The 19,921-nt window shown below is 34.8% G+C and overlaps 1 protein-coding gene across 2 annotated transcripts in view; it reads left to right on the forward strand.

Moving 5' to 3' along the window:
* LOC101889931 (choline O-acetyltransferase) overlaps positions 1-19,921 on the forward strand; it is a 180,568-nt gene that overhangs the window by 94,832 nt on the left and 65,815 nt on the right. For both annotated transcript variants that reach the window (XM_020037437.2, XM_059121020.1), the window contains exon 2: positions 11,655-11,734. The gene's annotated coding sequence lies outside the window, so the exon portion shown is untranslated. The remainder of the gene's footprint in view (positions 1-11,654; positions 11,735-19,921) is intronic.

A 19,921-nucleotide genomic window follows, 5' to 3' on the forward strand; every position in this document is an offset into this window, starting at 1 on the left:
AAAATATTTAATTCAATTTAAATATGCGCCTCCTAAAATTGTTCTTAAAAATGAAATATTCTAGGAAGTATTCATTTTAATTTTTTAAAGATTTAAAAAAATAGCTTTATATGGGCCTCTAGAAATGCTCTTCAAGATTCTACTAATGCAGCATTCGATATTCCTTAACAAAAAATTCGGTATTCTTTAACATGCTTATAGCCGTGATATGCCTTCCAGAAACATTAGGAATATCCAGAATTACCTACATCCGTTACTTGCAATAACAAACCAATATCTATTCACAGATTACATCCCTTTTGTTGGTAATTCCATGTTTTTATGTATAATTACAAATAAAAAAAACCACCTCCCCCTCATATTTAATGGCTTCCAGTCTTCTAAACATAATGCCTCATAATAATATTAATGTAAAGTGGTTTTCCTTATTAGCATCATGATAAGACACAAACAAAAAGGACAATCTAAATCCTTGTCATTTGACAATGAGCAGAAAGGAGCGACAGAGGAAAAGATGCCACACGACCAGTGTACGAAAGCGCTATACGATGTCTCATTTAATAAAATTTATTATCCCTTTTTTCCATTATCTCTAATATGGCGAAATCTGTTGTTGGCTTAACCACTTAACAAAAGTTTCCTTTTTTATTTTTTGTTGGATGCACAACCTTAACCACTAACACATGTACTCCTGATTCATGGATGCTTATCAGCGATGGAACTTTGGAGTGGTGGCGCATTGGCTAGTACTTGACTGTTTAGTTTGCCGTAAAATACCGGGCATGACATGACACAAAATATGCCAGCGGATAAAGGATTCAGTAGTCACGTGTCCCCAATTTGAAAATTTTTCCAATTATGTTTAGGCATTGTTTTCAAAACGAAAAGGGTTGATTTAATGGAAATGTAATTTTTGGAGCTATACTATAGCAGTCTAGAATAATTGTAATGCAGGCGTGGACTATATTAATAGAATTTTAAAAGTATGTTTGCAACAGGCTATAAAGCTGAGGCTATAAAAATTGATTTTCTAATATTTCTGTAAGAAATAGTAAAAATCTGATAGCATTTTTTTTAATATTCAAGAAATACGACCTTTATAAGAATTTTTTAAACAAATTTCATAATTTGTTTTTATTGCTTCAAGATATTATCTTGGATATTTTAAGAATATTTCAAAAAGCTTTAATCAGGGATTTTAAAAGTGTTTCTCAAAACCAATGTCTATACATTCAGTCCAATGGTTAAAGAAGGTATATGTCGCTCAATACGGCCAAAATGTGCCTCATAAAGGTTTGAGTCCCTTCACCTCTTTAGACATTTTGAGTCGATCCAACAGTATCCGTCTGTCTGTCTGTCGAAGGGGTATCCAATTTTGTCCGAACTTGGTTTGGTACATTGTAATATTTTTCCCTAAATTAGATCGAATTTGGAGATGAATTATATTGATTCACTCCTTCTGGTACCCTCCACCATTTGGAAGGAACTTGAATAATTTCAAAATAATCCGAAAACTAACACTTAAAGCAAAACCGTTATATGGGGACTATACGAAGACGTGGACCTACTTACGAAATTTTTTGTCGTAGGCTGTAGTACCCATTACGATCTTTAAATACGAAATTTGTTACAATTTCGGTGAATAATGTCGCAAAAATCACAAAAGTACCAAGTATCGGAAAGTACCTGCATACGAAATTTTTTGCCATAGGTTGTAGAACCCTATTAAGACCTTCCAATACGAAATTTGAAACGATTTCGTTGAATAATGTTGCTGAAAACATCAAAATACCGAATATAAGATGGTACCGTTATATGAGGGCTATACGAAAACGTGGACCGACATGGCCCATTTACGAACTTAACCTGTCTACTGGTAAACAGCATTTTAGCCTTATATCTCAATTTGTTCGAAAGAAACAGAGAGACGAAAAGACAGACATCACTAGATCGTCTTAGAATTTTACGCTGATCCCGAATATATGTAATTTGTGGGGTCTGTTATGAATATTTCGAGGAGTTACAAACGGAATGACAAAGCTAATATACCCTTCATAGAATGGAGGAAAAAAGGTCTATCAAGTCGTCTTAATATTTTTGACCGAAAAAATTCAACTTTTTAGGTCAGGTTAGGTCAAATGGTCAGATCTCTACCATCTTTATAACAGATCTCGTGTCAGATCTGAATCGAATCGAATGTTAATATCGCGTTTTATGAGCTTCATACATATTCAAAATTATAACCCTTTGTGGAGGAGGAACCGATATATCCTATCTTTACAGTACATCTTGTGTTAGTAGAAATAATGGGATATGTAAAATATGAAGTGAACTGTACGTTTATTTCGGCGTTATATAAGCATTTTGGTTATTTAAAACTTTGACCCTTTGTTGGGGAGGTTCCAGAAGGACTGGATCGATATATTCCATCTTCACACGAAACCTTGGGTTAAAAAAAAATTGTGATGTGTTTAATTTAAAGACAATTGGACTCTTATATCACATTTATAAGAGATATAATTATTCAAAATTTTGACCCTTTGTGGGGGAGGTATTTGGAGGAGTGAACCGATATTGTCTATTTTCGCACCTGACCTAGCACTGATGCAATTATTAGAATTTGCAAAGTTGGAAAAAAATCCGATCATCCTTTCTCTTTCTGTGCAGTAAAATATTTTCTTTGAAATTTCGACCTTTTGTAGGGGAGTTACCAAAAGGAGTTGACCGATATTGCCTATCTCTGCACTCGACCTAAGTTTGATAACAACATTGTAATGTACCAAATTTGGGCCAAATCGGATACTCACTTCGAGGGTTATCGTGCACACCAGACGGACGGACATCGCTAGATCGACTCCAAATGTCCTGAAGCTGATTTCGTCCAAAGAGACCTAGGGTAAAAAAACGTTATTTCAATGAGGCACGTATTGGCAGTATCAAATGTTGCAGCGAATTCGAAAGAAGTAAATGAATGTCGAACATTAAATAAAATTTCATTTTGGTTAAGCCCTAAATGTGTTTTTTAGTATCTATGAATTCCTGGCGTTTAGGAATGATTTGGACTTTTGATGTATTCTGGAATCCATAGTACAATTGTATGACATTTTATTTTATGGAATATTTGACTTGAAACGATACCGTTTGAAGGGAATTTTCAGTCATATTTTGAAAACCAAACTAAAAAGACCCCTTTGGTTACCCACTTGTGGACTAAAATCTCAGACCAAAATTGCACTTTATGTACATAAAATACAAGGATTCCAGGAAAGAAGATTTCAAAAAATGAAGATGAATGGGTAATTTCCCCCCTCTTCTTAGGTCACAAGCGCCGATACAGGTGTCTTCTTTGTACACCCTCCACCAAAGTGTGGGGGGTATATTAAGTTTGTCATTCCGATAGTAACACCTCGAAATATACATTTTAGACCCCACAAAGTATATATATTCTTGATTAGCATAAAATTCTATGTCGATTTAGCGATGTCCGTCTGTCTATCCGTCTGTGGAAATCACTCTAGCTTCCGAACAAATTGAAGTAGATTGATAAAATTTTACTTAAATGTATATTATGTCTACATTTTGTTATTGAAAATGGGCCATGTAGGCCCACGTTTTGGTATAGCCCCCATATAACGGTGCCTCCCGCTATTCGATATTTTGATGATTTTTGCGACAATATTTATCTGAATTGTTTCAAATTTGGTATTTGAAGTTCGAAATGGATGTTACAGCCTAAGATAGAAAATGTCTGTGCAGGTCCACGTTTTCGTATAGCCCCCATATAACGGTACCTACGGATATTAGGATCTTTGTTGAATTTAGCGACATTGTTCATCGGAATTTTTTTAAATTTAGTATTTGAATTTTTTAATGAATAATACAGCCTATGACAAAAAATTGTCTGTGCAGGTCCACGTCTTCGTATAGCCCCCATATAACGGTACCTCCCGATATTCGGTTTTTTGGTGATTTTAGCGATGTTATTCACCGGAATTGTTTCAAATTTTATATTTGAAGTTCGCAATGGATACTACAGCCTAAGACAGAAAATTGTCTGTACAGGTCCACGTCTTCGTATAGCCCCCATATAACGGTACCTCCCGATATTCGGTTTTTTGGTGATTTTAGCGATGTTATTCACCGGAATTGTTTCAAATTTTGTATTTGAAGTTCGCAATGGATACTACAGCCTAAGACAGAAAATTGTCTGTACAGGTCTACGTCTTCGTATAGCCCCCATACAATGTTACTTCCCGATATTCGGTATTTTGATGATTTGAGCTACATTATTCTTTGATTTTAAGTTTCTCATTTTAATATCGTGTAATGGCTTATGACAAAAGTTACCTATGCAGGTCCATTTCTTCGTATAGACTCTAATGTAGCTGTTACCTTTTTACGGTATTTTTAAGATTTTAACAGAATTTTTAACGGATTTTATTGTTTTTAAGAATTGCCAAATTCGTTTCAAGTGGTGGAGGGTATTCAAAGTTCGGCCGAACTTATAGCTTTTTTACTTGTTTAGCTCTACTTTCATAATATGATGTGTTTTTCCTGCAATTATTTTTTGTGTTGCACAGTGTTATATTCCACATTCTATCCCACACAGCAAATACTATTTTAAAAATCAGGCTGACATTAAAGTCGAAAAAATAAATTTACATTATTTATAAAGGACGACCCTCCGTTGTTTCCTAACAACTAGCCCGAGGTAATATTTATCATAATTTTCAAACAACCGTTTTGGGGTTGCTGCTGTAGTTTTTCCTTTTCTTCTTCTAGGAATTGCTTGGCAACAATACTGTTTATAAATGTCACGTGTCTTTATAAAGGTTTAATATATTCCAACCCACAGAACAATTTTCCACCGAACATCCCCAAACGCATTTTATCTTCATTAAAGCCTTTTCTGACGCACCGTTTTTGTATCGCTGTTCGTTTAAAGGGCGGTTGCTACGCTGAGGGGGCATGGGGAATTACTAATATTTTTCATTGCGGGATGCCAATCAATTAAAGGGGGAAAATATTTCTTCATTAAGTTGCAGCTAATGTTTTTGTAATGCCAAACACTTTTGTGGGGGGAGCACGGATCAGGTATTCTAATTGGATTTGTAATAAATTGGATTTTTAATTGAATATATTATTTGAAACATATTAAATATATGTTTCAAATTATAAATCATTACGTGTTGCTATTAGTAATTGACATTTGAAAAACTTCAAAATTTATTTCGCTACAATTCGGGAAGTTAGCAAATTCATTTGTGATTTTGTGGGTGGCATATGTTATTAAAGGTATGATAACATTTTCGGTTACCCACGCTATATCAGACTATTTGGAGTATATTTTTAGGCGAAATGCAAAAAAGAACAATATAAAACCAGTAAAGAAAGCCCTAAAGTCGGGCGGGGCCGATTTTTTGATACCCTACACCACTTTGCTAATTTAGTAGAATTAAACATAACAATTAAAAGTTTTTATGGGAAAATTCAATCATACACGCTATGATTATAATTATAATTTAATGTTCAAAGGACTAAATATGCCGAAGCATTTGTATCTTTTAAATTCGGACTTGTATTGCCCATTTGGTGCAAAATTAATTTGAAATCAGATAAAGATATATATGGGAGCTATATCCAAATCTGAACCGATCTCGATAAAATTTGGCAAAGATATTTCTGAGCTGAATTTGATATATGTCCCCAAATATTGTTGTTACAGAGTGCATATTACGGCTGCGGAGGACAAAAATAACAAATCGGATGAACAATATATATGGGAGCTATAGCTATATCTGAACCGATTTCGATCAAATTTGGCATAATTATTTTCAGGCCTAATTTGGTTGTATGTGCAAAATTCCATACTATTTGGGCTTATATTACACGTTTGGTGCACAATAAAATGCAAATCGGACGAATATAAATATGGGAGCTATATCTAAATTTTGACGAATTATCTCCAATTGCTATAGGGTTCGTCCTTGGGTCAAATAAATGATATGTCCGAAATTTCATCTCAATCGGATAATAAATGCGACCTGCGTTTTGTTCACAAGAATACATGGACAGACGGACGGACAGACGGACTGACATGCATAAATCAACTCAGAAAGAGATTCTATGGAGATCCTCAAAAGTAACTATGGGTCTATCTCGCTTCCTTCTCCATGTTACAAACAAATGCACAAAGACATAATACCCTTACCACTATGTGGTGTAGTGTATAAAAATATAGCGATAAGATTGATTACAGACTTATATACATTTGATACGCTATTTCGATAAATTTATAAGTTTTTTTTATATTTAAAAAAAATCAGTTAGTTCTTCAGTCAGGATTTATTGACCCACTCCTTCTGATATTTACCCCACAAGGGGTCAACATTTTCTCATAAAGTCTCATAAAATGAAAAATTATTTTTTACTTTTACCAACTCTATACATACATGAGATAAAAGAATGAAGGCAAAAAATGTCGGAAATAGCATCAAATTTTAGAATAAATTTAGATTTGTTCGAATTGGTCACCTTTGGCACGAATAATGGCCTTCAAACGGCCAATGAAACCGTCACACTCTGCCCGAATTTTGCTCTGCGGAATTTTGGCCCATTCCCGGCGTTTTTTAGTGCCAACATTGCTTTCCAAAATACTCCAGACACAATAGTCCAACGGATTGGTATCCGGAGATTTTGGTGGTCATTGTACGCTGGAAATGAAGCGAGGAACCTCATTTTGTAACCATTTTTGGGTGCGGCGTGCTGAGTGCGATGGTGCTGAGACCTGTTGGAATGACCAAGGACTGCAGCCAAAATGTTTTCGTGCCCAAGGCTTTATTACACCATTCAGCCATGGCCTGCGCTTGAGTTCTGGTGGCCAACCGAAGGCGCACATTTTGAGCTGACCTCTTTGGCAAGTAAACACGATCATTTGGTTTCTTTACAAACTGCTGGGCAACGACGTTTTCTCATCGGAGAAAACCCAATTCGGCAGTTCACCACTTTCGGCTAAGCGAAAAAACTCTTTAGCTCTTTTGAGTCTATTTTCTTTTTGTTGCGGTGCAAGTTCTTGCACTTTTTGGAATTTCAATGGCTTTACCCCGAGCTCATTTTTCAATATTTGCCGAATCGAATATTGCGATATGTTCAGCGCTCGATCCATTTTCCGGGCACTGCGACCCGGGTTTCGATCAAAAATATATGGACTGATATGACATGACTATGCAGATCATCTAAAGGATCTATGGGTCTAACTTCTTTCTTCTAGTTTCGTTCTCCATGTTACAAAAAAATGCACAAAGACATAATACCCTGACCACAGTGTGGTGTAGGGTATAAAACCTCAAGGCAAAATTACTTATATTATTTGAGAGTATGCCGACGCATACACAAAACTATAGCCTGTTTGTGTTAATGTTTTTGAAGTTATAATCCTAGATTTTTTTTAATACTTTTCAAAGCTCTAAAATCGTCGATTATTTCATATTTCTCAAAGTTTTTGTTATCAATTAAAAAACAAAAAATAATGAAATAAAAAATCCCAAAGCTTTTGATATATAAAAAAATAAATTTGAATAAATTTGGTATATAAAAAATATATTTTTTTTAAAAAATATTGGCATTGAAAAAAAATTCCCAACGCTCTATAAACGTGGACTTTTAAAAAATAAATCACAAAATTTTATTCGTGGATTTTTTGAAATATATTTATTTAAATCAGTATAAAATTTCTATAATTGCGAATTTATTTAAAAAATTCTAAAAATTTTGATCGTGGATTAAAAAAAAAAATCTCGAAGCTTACGTCTTTTTAAATATTTTTCAAAGTTTTAATCCTGAATATTTTAAATATATGATTAATGTATCTCAAAGCTATTATTCGGAACTTTTTTAATGCATTTTTCAAAGCTGTAATCTTTAACTTTTTTTCAATATTACTTATGTTATATAACAACAGCACAAAATACTGCCAGCTATTAAATTTGAAATCAACGGGAAGCAGGAAAGTAATTCTGTCTTTGGAAGGAAACCCCCTCCCAACCCACACATACATTTATTTTAGCCATTTAGCAAGTCTGATTTTCATCCTTCCTTCCTTCCTGGCGGCCTGTGCACACATCCACAGTTACACAGTCGGCGAAATGTATGAAACGAAATGAAACAGACACCGTTTTCCGTTTTCCACTTGAAATCATACAAAGGCCAGATGTTGGGCCGGGCAATTCAATGGAAACTATAAATGTGAATTTTATCTATTTTCAAGAAATTCATTAAAAAACATGGCATTTTCCATCCATGGAATTAAGTTACAAAGGTGGGATGGGGTCATTTGACAAGGTCTGCACAATCACCAAAAAAAAAATACAAAAAAAATCGACCCAACGACGGTTTTGTTTTCTTTGTATCCAAGGAAATTGAGTGTAAAATTGATAAAGACAGGGACAAGGAAGGAAGTATCCTAAATGTAACTAAATGTAATTGGAGCTTTTCATCGAATTGAATGTAAGATGAGAGTTTTCCAATGGTTCACATTACGGTGTGTTCATTAGATTTGTTATATTAGATTTTATCCATTTTATTCTGCCCTGTCAATCGATTTTAGTTATGCGCGGCATACATGTAGTTGTTTGATGGAAATAATTGGATTTTTATTGGAATTATATTTGAGTCAATTTTTCATTTGATAAGAAGAAAGAGGACACATTAAAAATGTAATATTTGAAATTTAAAATTACTTCAAAATATATTTTTTTAATTTATTACCTATGAGTGTATTTTGAAGCCAATAACTATTTACGAAAGAGCATGCCACCCTCTTATTTTAACACCGGCATGTCATATAACATGTTCTTTATAAATTATAGCTTATTTCGTGAATGGCAAGCTCATTTCCGATTTCAAAGATAATTCGTTTTATCCTTCCTCTCAATGAATATGATTGTGTATATGCTTCGACATAGTGTGATAGTACTTTGAACTTTTTAGGAAAATATTCATTAATTTTTTATAGGATTTTTCCAAAAAACAAGTTAAAAAATGATAAGTTCGGCTGGGACGAACTTTTAAAACCCTCCACCATTTTAAGAAATTTCAAACATTTCAAAAAAGTTCCGTAGAAAATACCTCTCAAATGAAACCCCTTATATGGGGGCTATACGAAGACATTCCCCCTCATAAGTAATTTTTGTCAAAGTTGTAGTACCGATTCCGAACATCAAATACGGAATTTGAAACAACTCCGGTGAATAACGCAGCTAAAAATCATCAAAATACCAAATATCAGAAGGTACCTCTGTATGAGGGCTATACGAAGATACGGAACTGCATACGCAATTTTTTGACATAGGCTGTAGAACCCATTACGAACTTTAAATATGAAATTTGAAACAATTTCGGGGAATAATGCCGCTAAAACCATGAAAATACCGAATATCGGGAGTTACCGTTATATGAGGGCTATACGAAGACGTGAACCTGCACAGACAATTTTCTGTTATAGGCTGTAGTACCTATTACGAACTTCAAATACCAAATTTGAAACAATTTCAACTAATAACGCCGCTTAAATCATCAAAATACCGAATATCGAGAGGTGCCGATATAGAGGACTATGCGAAGATGTGAACCTGCATAGACAATTTTATGTCACAGTCTGTAGTACCCATTACGAAGTGCAAATACGAAATTTAAAACCATTCCGGTGGATAATGTAGCTTAAATCCTCAAAATACCGAATATGGGGAGGTACCAATATAGATGGGCTATGCTAAGACGTGGATCTGTAGACAATTTTCTGTCTTATGATCTAATACCCATTACGAAGTGTGAATATGAAATTTCAAACAATTCCGGAGAATAATGTAAATCATCAAAATCCCGAATATAGGAAGGTTCTGATATAGGGGGCTATATCTAAACGTGGACCTATATAGCCCATTTTCAATACCAAAAGTCCTGAAAACCAAAGACACATTTGAGTAATTATAAGTAATTTTTTATTATAGGCTGTAGTACCGATTCCGAACTTCAAATTCGAAATTTGAAACAATTCCGGCGAATTATGTAGCTAAAATCATTAAAATACGAATATAGGGATGTACCGATATAGGGGGACTATACGAAGACGTGGACCTACATAGGCAATTTTCTGTCACAGGTTCTAGTATTCATAAGGAACTTCAAATACGAAATTTTAAACAACTCCTGTAAATAATGTACCTAAAATTATCAAAATACCGAATATAGGGAGGTACCGAAATATGGGAACTATGCGAAGCCGTGGACCCATATAGCCCATTTCAATACCAAAAATTCTGAAGACCAAAGACACATTTAAGTAAAATTTTATTAATCTACTTCAATTCGTTCAGAAGCTAGAATGATTTCCACAGACGGACGGACATACAGACAGACAGTCGGACAGTCGGACATCGCTAAACTCAGCTGGAATTTTATGCTGATCAAGAATATATATAGTGTGTAGGCTCTAATTTTTTTCGTTGTGTTACAAACGGAATGACAAACTTAATATACACTCCATACTATGGTGGAGGGCACTAGTCGGGCACACCATGATAATTCAGATAATAACACTAAGCTACAAAAATTCAACTTTTTCGCTAATGGTTACGGGACTATTGGATACCATCGATGTGTAACTCATCGAAATTGCGTCTGTATGTCCCGTGTTGCTTGGGATTGAATCCTCTTTCTGACAGCTTGAGATCGATGAAGAAATTTTAAAATTTGGTTCATCAAAAAATTTTTTTTTCGAAGATGCCAAATCTTATTAATACATTCCAATGTTTAATTTAATTTTTTTTTGTCTCTCACTCAATTCACTTCATTTTAAAAATTTCTTCATTAAAGTCTTAAACAAATTCCCTTCGACTATATTCAATTCGTTTGGCATTCAATTGGAAATTCATTCGATCTACCTTCAAAGATTTGCTTTCCCCAACTAAGCCAATCGATTAATTAGTTTCTCGACAGACTATTGTCATTTGGGACGTGTGTGTTTGTGTGTACATGTATTGGTATTACATTACAGATTCAAACACAAAAAAATATATTTTATCCCTTCGAACAAGGATAATTCGTTCACAGGCATGTTCAAATGATTGGCCTTGTCAACAAAGACTACCAAACATGAGCATGAACATTTCTATCAATTCTCAGCCACATTTAGTCATGACCAATACATTCTCAAAGGAGAAGAAAAAAAGATAAATGGCATTAATTAAAAGGGAAAATCATTAATTCAACGCCAAACACACACACACACTCACACACACGCTCACCCATCGCCACAAGTCGTAAGCCATAAGCCCTTAATCCTGCACCTGTCGTGTGTCGCTTTTGTAATTGTGGCCACTAGTTTTGGGCCACCAATACCACCAATTCTTGGTGGGGATCCAATGTTACATTTAATCAAAATCACCAAAGCAGTTACCGTAAATCTGTCATCCGAGCCATACACAAGAAATAAATCTTTCTTTTTTTTGGAGGGTCATGAAGGATGACAACCATGAACTGGGTAATAAAGCCATTACTAATTTGGGAAAGGGGGATATATTTTACTCAATATAATAAACAATACCCACAAGTGTTAAATTAATAAATTTATTACATTTTATTTATCTGTCTTACAGGCTGGAAGGATTCAATACTTTCCTTGCCCAAACGATGGCTTTCCACTGCAGAGTCCGTAGACGAATATGGATTTCCTGACGTAAGTATTGAAATTTTTAGTCTTATGAGTAGATTAAAATAACCAGTTAAGGAGAAGGTATTAACATTTTTCGGGGCCAAAGCCTGGGAATGGAAAATGTTTCTGCTAAAATACCTGTGAAAAGATTTCTAGTCCAATAAAGTTGGAATCTGACTAAACTATGGTACCCGAGGAAAATATAAATGTTTATTTGGTAAAAACGTTACAGTAAGTTATTTGACCAAGCTTTAAACAAATTACTTTTCCTATCAACCGGTAATAGTTTTCGAAAAATTATCGTAACTTCCTACAGGAAATTAAACAAGTAAAAAAGCTGTATGTTCGGCCGGGCCTGCAAATATCCTCCACCATTTGGTACAAAAAAAAAATGTCACAAAAAAAAATCCTGTTAAAGTCTTAAAGATACCGAATGTAGCCGTATATTAGGGTCTATACGACGACGTGGACGTGGGCGTAGGCAACTTTTGTCACAAGCTATCACAAAATTTAAATGCGAAACTTGAAAAAAATGTCTTTATAATGTAGCTAAAATCATCAAAATACCGAATATAGGGAGGTACCATTGGGGTTATAAAACGTGGACCTGCACAGACAATTTTCTGTCATAAGCTGTAGTATCCATTACTAACTTCAAATACAAAATTTGAAAAAATGCCGCTAAAATCATCAAAATGCCGCATATCGGGAGGGACCGTTTTATAGGGGCTATACGAAGACGTGGACCTACATGGCCCATTTTTAACACCAAAAGTTTTGCAGACATAATACACATTTGAGTAAAATTTTATCAACCTACTTCATTTCGTTCCGAAGCTAGAGTGATTTCCACAGAGGGATAGACGGACGGACTTAAATAAATCGACATAGAATTTTATGCTGATCAAGAATATATATACTTTGTGGGGTCTAAAATGTATATTTCGAGGTGTTACAAACGGAATGACAAACTTAATATACCCTCTATACTATGGTGGAGGGTATAAAAAAAGAATAAAAGACAGCTTCCGAAAATAAAAAGACAAAATAGTTTTGGGTGTATGAGTGCCAACACCATAAAAAAATATTTACCGATATTTCGAATCGTATAAATATTTAAGTTATCGGCAATAAAAAATTGTGTCCCAAAATTGATAGTTTCTACATTTACTTAACGAATGCGAAAGGAGTATCCGATTTGCATCAAACTTGAAAATAGGTTCTATGGTATATTCGTCATGCTACCTTTCCCACGAACTTTCAAAATTTACTATTACTAAAAACTTCGAAATGTAATAAAATTTAAATTTGTTGGACGACTGTTGGCATACAAAAGCATTTTGGTGAGAATTTTCCAGAAAAAAAGTTATTCGTGATGGAATTAAAGCGTGACTTCTTTATATTTGGCTGGAAAACCACAAGTGGCTATCGTTAGAGCTCCAATACAGCATTTGAATGTGAATAAATCTTTCGTGTCTCGTACCATCGCTCGTTACCGTGATACTGGTAGCGTAGCTAGATGGCAAGGAAGTGAACGGAAGAAAACAGCAACACCAGTGGCCGAAAAATGGCTAGTGAGCTGAACATATCGCAATATTCCATTCGGCAAATATTGAAAAATGAGCTCGGGATAACGCCTTTGAAATTCCAGAAAAAGCAAGAACTTAGACCGCAACAGAAAGAAAAGACAGTCAAAAGAGCTAAGGAGTTGCTTTGTCGAAATTGGTGAGCTGCCGAATTTGGTTTTCTCCGATGTCCAGCAGTTTGTAAGCAAACAAAGTGATCTTGTTAACTTGCAAAAGAGGTCAGCGGAAAATGTGCATCTTCGGTAGGCCATGGTGATGGTGTGGGCCGCCCATAACAGCCGATGGTTGCTCTCCGCTCGTATTAATCGACAGTGGCATCAGAATAAATGCCGAATATTATCGCGAAAATATTCTGGAAGGTGTATTAAAGCGTTGGGCACGAAAACATTTTGGCCGCAGACCATGGACATTCCAACAGGACTCAGCACCATGGCACTCAGCACGCGCCACCCAAGAATGGTTACAAAATCAGGTTCCTCGCTTCATTTCCAGTGCACAATGGCCACCAAAATTTCCGGATACCAATCCGTTGGAATATTGTGTCTCGGAGTATTTTGAAAAGCAAGGTTGGCACTAAAAAACACCAAAGTTTCGATCCCTCCAAGCAAACACTTTGCCGGGAATGGGCTAAAATCCCGCAGAGCAACATTCGGGCAGGGTGTGACGGTTTCATTGGCCGTTTGAAGGCCATAATTCGTGCCAAAGGTGACCAATTCGAACAAATCTAAACTTATTCTAAAATTTGATGCTATTTCCGACATTCAATAAAATTAAAAAAAATGTAAAAATTATGACGTTTGACTTTGTTGCAGTTTTTTATCTCACCCTGTATAATGGGCACTAAACTAGTTTGGTCTGCGATTTTGATCTACTAACCGAATATTATCCACTTAGAATTTCCTAATACCCATAGTGACTGTTGCACAGTGTACTTATTCCTCATTGCGCATAGTCCCCTGTATAACTGTACCTGCAAATTGAAGTACCTTCAAGGTATCGGTAAAGTTTTCGGGATGATACGAAACGAAGTTCGTAAATGAGTCCTTTCGGTCCACGTTTTCGTATAGCGTTCCTCCTTTTTTCGAAATTTTGATACAATTAGTGACTTTATTTAAATTTCGTATTTGAAGTTCTGAATCGGCACTACAGCCTATGACAAAAAATTACTTAGGCAGGACCAGGACTTCATATAGCCTCCATTTAACGGTTTTCATTAAAGCGGTATTTTTTTAGATATTAGATATTCTTCAAAATGGTAGAGGGTATTAACAGCTGGCCCTGGCCGATCTTAGCGCCCTTTTAACTTGTCACATTTGATCAGGTAGATTTTACATTTTTTACCAAGACTAAAAACTTTTAATTCCGGAACATATTTCCCTGTACTATTTTCTCTCTCACACCATAAATTAAAAGTACTAATCCATTTCAACATTTAGCCATAAATATTTTATTAAATCAACGGTAGCTAGACAACCTAAAAGGTTAGTTTTAAAAGCTTTAACTTCGTTGAAGTTACTTTCATTCGTTCATTTATTTGTTCTTTTGATGCTGTGTGTCCTTTCCTCGTGTTCATCTCCTTCCGTGTGATTGGTATTAAAACGGGGGATATATTAGGTTTACACAGGCAGGCAGGCAGGCGGATATACAAACAGCAACTACAAACAGGATAAAGCAACAAACAAACACCACACCATGTTCTGTGACATCGAAGAGGTGGGTGCGCACACACAATGGAATTGTCATAGTGACAGTTGCAGCTTTAACCAAAACCTAAGAAAAAACGGGAGAGAAAATAAACAATGCAAACAAATAAGTCAACGGTGACACAATGAATAAATCAACGAACAATGACGATGACAACAGACTGTATGTCTGTCTGTCCAACTGACTGACTGACAGACTGACTGGCAGGAATGTCTCATTTCAGTTGTCTGTCTACATCAGCAATGAGTTTGTTTCAATGCTACCGTTAAACAAATAGAAAAACGTGAGCGTGGCAGATCCTTGCCAAGAATTCAGAATGGTTTGCTGACGGATGATAGAAGAGCAAAGAAAGCTTCTGCAAAGAAGAGGGGAGGTGGGGGACAACTTTCCAACATGTTTGAAAATATTTGCATTACTAATTATAACAAACAAGATTACTCGCAATGTTTGCATTGTTGTCTCAGTCACCAGCGTTCGCCTCAACGCAGTGTTGGATAAAACACAGGAAATTAAATGCTGGACCTTTAGTTTATATGGTAAGAAGAGAATTTTAATATTTAATGAAAATGTCAACATTATAGGGAGAGATACAAAAAGCTGGATCAAGGTAGCTAAAAACGCATGTAACAAATTTTCCATGGATTTTTAGGTTCCTTGATAAAAGTTTTATAAGTAACAGTAATTAAGGCCGAATGGATCCCAGTATTTCATATGAGATTTATGAGTTTTTCATTAAAAATGGGTCATATTTGCCCACCTTACATTATGGCATCAATACAATTACATTGAAGCATCAATTAATTGCCCAAAACCAAGTCTAAGTCGATTTAGAGAGGTCCGTCTGTCAGTAAGCCTGTCTGTTGTCTTTCGAACGATTTGAGATAGAAGGCTAACATTTTGAACACATGTGTATTTTGCGAGTAGGCAGGTTAAGCTCGTAAATAGGTCATGTAGGTCCACGGTAGGTGTGGTGTCTATGTAGGTCCACGTCTTCGTATAGACCTCATATAACGGTGCCTCCCAATATTCTACATTTCTTTTTTATCAGAATTGGTTCAAATTTTGTATTTAATATTCGTAATGGGTACTACAGTCTATGTCAGAAAAGTACTTATGGACGTCTTCGCATAGCTCCCATATACCGGTTCTTATGTAAGCGGTGTTTTTCGACGGATTTTTATACCCTACACCACAAGGTGGTTAGGGTATTATGTCTTTGTGCATTTGTTTGTAACAGGCAAAAGGAAACGAGATAGACCCATAGTTCCTTTTGATGATCTGAGTCGATTTATGCATGTCCGTCCGTCCGTCCGTCCGTCCGTCTGCCCATGTATATTTGTAAACAAAGTACAGGTCGCATTGGCCCAAGGACGAACCCTATTGAAATTGGATATAGTCGGTCAAAATTTAGATATAGCTCCCATAAATATCTTCGTCCGATTTGCCTTTTATTGTGCACCGAACGTGTAATATCAGCCTGAATTGTATGGAATTTTGCATATACATCCAAATTAGGCCTGAAAATAAGCATGGCAAATTTCATCGAAATCGGTTCAGATATAGCTATAGCTCCCATATATATTGTTCATCCGATTTTTTAGTTTTGTCCTCCGCAGGTGTAATATACACTCTGTAACAACAATATTTGGGGAAATATATCAAATACAGCTGAGAAATACCATTGCTAAATTTTATCGAGATCGGTTCAGATTTGGATAGAGCTCCCATATATAAAGTCCGATTTACTTTTTTTTGTGCACCAAAAGTTTAATATTTGCCCAAATGGGATGGAATTTGGTACATACGACCGAATTCTTCGTCTAGAAGCTAGTATGCCAAATTTGGTGAAGATCGGTTCAGATATAGCTATAGCTCCCATATATATTGTTCATCCGATTTGTTGTATTTTTTACTAAGAGCCGTAATATATTTATATTTAGTCCTTTGAACTTTAAATTATAATCATGTATGTATCGAATTCTCCCATAACATCTTTTATTTGTTATGTGGAGATCTACTAAATTAGCAAAGTGGTGTGGGGTATCATAAAGTCGGCCTGGCACGACTTAAGGACTTTCTTTACTGTTTTTTTTTTAATTTCTCAAAATCCTTTCAAAAGGCAGAGGGTATTACCTGTTTTTTTCTTGTTTAGTACTCAAAATGCCAGATCTAGCTGATCGACTCCAAATGTCCTGAAATAGATTTGGTCCAAAGAGACCTAAGTCTAAAACCGTTATTTCGATGAGACCCGTTTTGGCCGTTTCAAATGGTATATACCCTCTATAGCCATATGGCTGAGGGTATATAAATAATAGAAAGAGAAAGTATCATTCGATTTTGTGCAAACCTTGTAAATACCAATATTTTTTTCAGCGTTGGGTCATATACGAAAATTGACAATATTTGTCCACTCCATCAAGTACCTATATATGGCACCTTTCGTATATTTCGTCATTTTTCAAAAATTATTACCTTGTAACATTTGTGTCAGACTTAGGTCATTTTTGATTAGGAGGACCTTAAAAATTTGTCTTAACAAATGTTCGCCTTTTTTTAGTCTAAAATACTTGTCCAGAAAAGACCTGGTAAAATACTTATTTTAAAAAATCGAAAAAAAAAAAAACAATTCGTGAATAAGAAGTCATTCAAACAAGTACTTGAACATTAATTAAAAAGTCAACAGTCCTTAGCCAAGAATTTAAGGAATACATAAATGGTCTGAAGTTTCTGACAAACATATTTTTAAATAAATAGGATTTTTAGGGAGAAGTCCTTGGAAAAAGTCCATGATTCTCGCGAGGAGGTTATTGCAGAATTTACCGATAATTAAAAAATTTTCGTAAACAATTCACGATTCTTGTGAGGAGGTTCTTGAACTTTTTTCCTAAAAATCCACGATTTTTGTCCACATATAATTTGTAAAATAAATTTTGAAGAAAAATGCTAGATTTTGGTCCGAAAAGATCAGAAAGAAAGAATACATTTTTAAAACTTACAAGATATTTGTAGAAGGTATTCTTGAAGGTTGGTTCTTAAAACCACAAGCCTATTGCCTATAAGGTCTTTTATATTTAAAAGAAATTAATTAAAAATAAATTTTAAAAAAACGGATCTTAGAATACATTTGATTTGAATGATTATAAAAAATAAAAATTGTAATAAAAATTTTAATAAAATGTCATTTATAAACATTTTAAAAATTCTATGATTCTGGTAAGGAGGTTAATGAGAATATATTCTAAAATATCAGGAATTTCGTCAAGAAAGATATTTTCTTAAACAGTTCACGATTTTCCCTCAGAATTCATAAATTTTTTACCGAAATACCTTGTGATATACCTTATTTAAATATCCATGATATTTTTTCTAAAAGATCTTGAAGAACTAATTAAAAAAACAAAGGTTTCAGTGAGGTCCTTGAAAAATGTTATCTTAAAATTCCACCAGTCTTTTCTTAAGGACCTTTTAAGATAAATTGTTAAAAAATCGATTGTTATTAGGAATTTTTTATGAAATATATAAAATAATATTAGTATTAAATTTATTAAATAGTCCTTCATAAACCCAGAAGTCATTCGGAAATCTATTGAAATATTGGAAATTGCCAAGTTTGCACTGTACATTACCGTAATTAAGATTGGCACATTCGACCGATTCTAATATAGAAGCAAATCTGCTAAATTAGATGAAAATCAGTTCAGATAAAGCTCACATTAATAGCGGTCAGCTATAGTCTACGCCTCATTTTGTCGAAATCGGTTCAGATTTATATATGTTAGATCTGATTTTATTTTTAGGCTTTCTTGTCACGAAAGGCCACATTCACATGGTTACAAAAGAACATTTATTTAAAAAAACAAGTAAGCAAAGGTTATAGTCATGCGGGGCCGACCATGTGATACCCTACAACACTACAATATGTACGAAGTTTCCTTATACCCAAATCCATTTTTGAAGGTTTCGTTTTGAAATAATGTCAAGGAGCTCTGCCCAGACCCGGAGAATTTGGCCAATATTCACGTACTCCGTCGTGTTGTGTTCAAAACAATTTCACACGAAATGGTCATCCAAAATGCTAGACATCTTCCATGTCCTTAACTCTCTTCTGATACGAAATTCCGTGTCGATTAGTTTTCAATTTTTAGCGACTACAAATTAGAAAAATTTAATTTTTTTAGTCCATTTGAAACTCTATAGAAAAACAATAGAAAACACTAGGCTTTAATTCTGACCCTAACGCTTCCCCCAAATGCAAAATTTCGTGAGGATCGGACGATAATTGCAATATACATATAATACCCTCAAAGCGTAGTATTGAGGAGTGTAAAAATTCAGAAAAATTTCAATTCAGAATTTTAAGTCACATTGAAAAAATCGCATGCGATAAAAAATATGACATAAATTAAAAAATATGGAACAAAAGATATTCACTCATTTATTGGTATGTTTTTTCCGTGATTTTCTTAGATTTTATCCTTTTCTGGCCAGAGACCATTCAGAATTCAGGGGAATTGTGAAAATCTACCCAGCGGTTCTTGACTTATGAGCAGAATTAATAAGATCTCTATCTTTTACATATATATTATTCCTATTTTGTTATATATCCGATTTCTTGGCTAACAACATCGCTTTAATGGTCAGGAGTGACCTTTTAATGTAGTTGTGATTTGGCTGGGGTTAAAAATATTCGGGGTTTAATGGAAATTTCCTATTTACTTACATAAAAGTTAGGGTCTATTTTACCCGCTAAATATTGTCCGATGGCCGCCTAAATTGGTAGACTTCTGCCCAGGTCTAACCTCTAACTCCATGTAAACTCCCGCGTCGTTTGGTTCATAATTGTGGTCTATAGAGCAACTGCAAAATCAGGAAATGTTTCAGTTCGTGCGGTCATCTCCAAAAGAAATAGGGTTCTATTCTG

This window comes from Musca domestica, unplaced genomic scaffold, assembly GCF_030504385.1.
Source record: "Musca domestica strain aabys unplaced genomic scaffold, Musca_domestica.polishedcontigs.V.1.1 1, whole genome shotgun sequence".
In the NCBI taxonomy this organism is placed as follows: domain Eukaryota; kingdom Metazoa; phylum Arthropoda; class Insecta; order Diptera; family Muscidae; genus Musca; species Musca domestica.